General features: G+C 33.8%; 1 long non-coding RNA gene across 1 annotated transcript; it reads left to right on the top strand.

Annotated features, from left to right (window-relative positions):
- The first annotated feature begins 343 nt into the window (after positions 1–343).
- On the top strand, positions 344–3,371 carry LOC136226397 (uncharacterized). Its single transcript, XR_010687711.1, has 3 exons — positions 344–553; positions 2,254–2,386; positions 2,471–3,371. It is a non-coding gene; the product is annotated as an uncharacterized lncRNA (long non-coding RNA).
- The last annotated feature ends 844 nt before the right edge of the window (positions 3,372–4,215 follow it).

Here is a 4,215-nt window from a genome sequence, read left to right as displayed (position 1 = left end):
AAACAGACCTTTAATATACCCATATATGAATTGATTTACAAAATGATGTAATACACTCATATATAAAAGATCAAAAGCTCAATGTGTGTAAATGAAAGATGGAAGGCTTAATGCACCAAATAATGAAAGATCGGGAGTTCAATGTGTTAAATAAAAGATCGAGGACTTAATATACTAAACAATGAAAGATAGAGACCTCAGAATGCTTTTTACCAAATGTAATTAATAAACAGATTTTAAATATTAGAAAAATAAAAAAGAAAAAAATATTTGGATAAGTTTGACAGATCACGATGAGGTGTCATCTCTGTTCTTACCCCTACAAATTCAAGACCTAATTTAGTTTGTATCGAAAGAAAGAAAGAGCTCTTGAGGGTGGGTCTTCTCCGCGGCCGTGCGATTACCCACCCTTTCTTCTCGCCGCTGGAGAACAACGCAGCATCCGTGTGAACTTTGATAGGATGCGATTGCGATTAAGTCGATCATCAACTGATAATCATGAACCCATACAAAATCATTCGGAATTTTGGTGCATCCCGGCAGCTACTTCTGGGTAAGTAAACCTTTGTACTTTTGCTTTATTGGATTTATGCTTTAATCGGAATTCTGTGAACATTACTATTTGGATATGTCAAATTGAAAATTAAAGAAGAGAACCTAGGTTATTATGTAGCATCAGAAGCCTTTTAACACCCCCAAATTAAGTTTTAATAAAATGCATCAGAAGGCTAACTAACTTACAAGTAGGTGGATTTAAACAATCATTTCAGTCGGATTTAAACAATATCTTAATTAGGTCACTCATCGATTTCAGTCTACCTGAGTCCACTCAAATATCTGACTGAAACGACACATACACACTTGGATGTCATCTGTTGTTTTGTTGTTTCGGTCAGAGACTCATGATGACATGTCACTTACATTATGATGCTTTTTAATCACTGAAATTGTCATTTTGATCTAATTGAGATAAAATTCAAATTTGAGTGATTTTATTGAGACAAATTGAAGTTGAGTGGCCATTTTGAGATAACCATATAAGTCCACTGACCAATGGTGCATTTAAACCCATGTAAGTCATTCCATCTCAGTCCTAGTTGTTAGGAAACTTTTGGGCTCATAATATAATTTTAAGGTGAAAAAAGAGAGATTATATGACCCTCTGAATTTTGACGAGTGTGAATTTATAGATGAGCATTTGTGAATTAGATGTTCATCTATGTCTCCTACTTAAGGAGTATAAATGTAGGACTAGCTGTAGATTTTGAAAATTAAAGCAACCTATGTTAATAAATATATTGAATGATATACTTCTTTTGTTCACTACTTTCATTAGTTTATGAATGAGAATTTTGATCATAGCTGTGTACAATCTTTTAAAATTTTCCATATATGCACCATTGGCTATTTGATAATTCAATGAATTGATGACAATGTGGTCGTGGGTTAACTATTTTCATGCTATGACAAATGTATATTTTGAATTTTACATCAAACCTCAATTGTATCGAACCTCAATTTTTGAACATATTTTTGGAGTATTAGCAGTAGAAAATGGCATTACTTGTTTACGAAAGTGATGCAGAGTTAATTAGGCCTTGTTCAGTTACGGAAAATAAGTGCCATTTCTGGCAACATTTTGTACGAAATTGGAAAATGCAGCTAAGTGTTTAGTTGCAAAAAGTTTTAAAGAGCATCATATATATGCAGGTCTTCATTGTTAGTACTTGCAAATGTCTGTCCTCTTTCCTTCCGGTTGCCGTTCATGATTGAAATCGAATGGATAGCTAAATTATGTTTGAATTCTCAGATATATTTCATTGTTTTATCGTTAAAAGTACTATTTGATTTTAATTGTTGTTTTTGAGTCGAATAAAATGTTGTGTTATTATGGAAGACTAAAGCATAGAAATTATCACAAGTTGACGCCAACGTTGCATAAGAATTTTGATTTCAAAGTGTTTCAAGTTTCCAAAATGTCTCGGAAATCGAATTCTCTAAAAACTTGCCTGAAATGTTTCGGGTCATGATTCTATAATTTGTTTCTTTTTTGTTAAATGTTTCGGGTCATAATTCTTTAACCCATGCCCTCTTCATTCTCATTCCTATTTCTTCAACATGGTTACTAATAAGGTATTTCTATGAATTTTCAATAACTTGAATAAATGTTTTGCATATTATTTATCACATTTTATGGTGATTTTTGGTGAAACAAGTTGCTTGACAATTGATTTTGAATGGATATTTTTGCAGCTAAGGAAGGATCTAAACCTTGAGCGTAAACAATGATCTGAACCTTGAGCCTAACGGGAAATGAACTTATGGAATCATCTAAAGAACTGTGCCAATAAATGCAATGACATTGGTTGAAATGTTCCTAGATTCGGTGAGTAAGTGAGAATTAGCCCTAGTTCTCAATACATTATATATGCAAGGACTCAATTCAAGAAATTTCTTTTTGATTATGCAGGGTAAATCGAGTAAGTGAACAAAACATGCATAATTCATGTACTTGAAACTGGAAAATTAGGACACATGAAGCTGGAACATTATGCAAAACAAACACGGTCAACTGTTTTCCTGTGCTATACATCCATAGATGTCAACGCCATCAATAATCAAGGCGAGACTGCAATGGATCTGGCAGATAAACTCCAACATGGAGAGTCAGCATTCAAAGTCAAGGAAGGTGTTGCGGAGGGCAGGTGCAAAGCATGCAACGTAACTGGATGAAGCAAGCTGCATAAAGCACGAGGTCCACTCAGAAACTAATAGAAGAGTTTCTGGTATAGCGAAAGAAGTAAGGAAAAATCACAGGGACGCTGTCCAAAACACCATCGGTAACAGTCATTGATGTTCTCTTTGCTTCAATTGCTTTCTTGGCTATATTTAGTGTGACCAGGCAAATATTTAACCCAGTCACTGTGCAATACGGACTGGTACAGTAGTCCCTATCTGGTTCCTATTGAACTGGTAGAAGTTGGACATTCTATGGACTTGGTAGTTGGTCGTCACCTTCTACCTAATGAAGGCCTAAGGAAGGAAACCATGAAAACAGCTATAGATAGCCTAAATTCCCCCATTTCCTTGCAAATACAATAATGAAATAACAGCATATAACTCACAGAGGCCTAGCCTATTACTTTGTTCATTTTCTGATATCGATTTGGAGAGATTCATAGTAGTGAAAAGTAGAGCATTATGCTGATTCATGTTTTATATTGATCAGATATTAAGAGATTGCAGCTGATTAATGATAACTTTTGATGATTTCATCTTTCCTTGTATTAATGATAACTTCAGCTGCAATTAATTTTGTATTAGTGATATATGTTGATGATAATAATGACTTCTTATGTCTTTTTTTTTTTTGATGAAACTTCTTATGTCTTATTACATAGCTGTTTTGCAATAGCATTGAATTTAGTATCATAAAAATTTAGCTATGGATTCAATGAAGTGTTAAATATGACCAGTTGAGTTGTTGAACTTCAATGTAAAGCTCTTATAAATCTAGCTATGGATGCATGAGTCATGTCCTTGACCAAAAGATTACAGCAGTTGGACCGTAGGTGTAATAGTTGTTTACGGTGATGGGACAAGATTTGGAAAATAAAATATTCCTGCTCGTTGCCATATTTAAAAAGAAGGAATGGACACTCATTTGGTTTGTTCCATATGCATCCCGAGTATTGTGCCTCATGAATAGTTATGGCAAATGACAAGCAATCAAAAGCATACATAGAATGGTTATGGCAAATGACAAGCAATCAAAAGCATACATAGAAGTGTCCTAAATTCAAAACCTAATACATCACCAATTTTCTGGACTTTGTAAGTGTCTTACCAGTTCCAATTGAAGAAACACATGAAATACAAAAGCTGCAAACGCTCGTGGAATGTGATAATCAGATCTTTAGACCCAAAAAAAATCAGTATTTAAGTAACCAAATCCTCAATTTTTCAACTTATTCTTCTTCTTTTTGTTATTGCTATTCGTTTTTTAGTGATTTCTTGATTCAAAGTTTTGGGATATTATGTGGGTGAAAATGTGTTTATGTGGAGAAATAACTTCATTGAAGATTTCATAGCGTGATACGAATTCGGGGAAACATTTTTACGGTTGCTTCAAGTACGGGGTAAAAAAAATCTCAATTTGGGGTTATGTTTTACAATTGGACAAGTTAAGGTAAATTGTTACAATTGAAAGTTGAG

The sequence above is a fragment of the Euphorbia lathyris genome, chromosome 4, assembly GCF_963576675.1.
Source record: "Euphorbia lathyris chromosome 4, ddEupLath1.1, whole genome shotgun sequence".
Taxonomy (NCBI): domain Eukaryota; kingdom Viridiplantae; phylum Streptophyta; class Magnoliopsida; order Malpighiales; family Euphorbiaceae; genus Euphorbia; species Euphorbia lathyris.
This window is presented reverse-complemented; position numbering and strand designations above follow the sequence as displayed.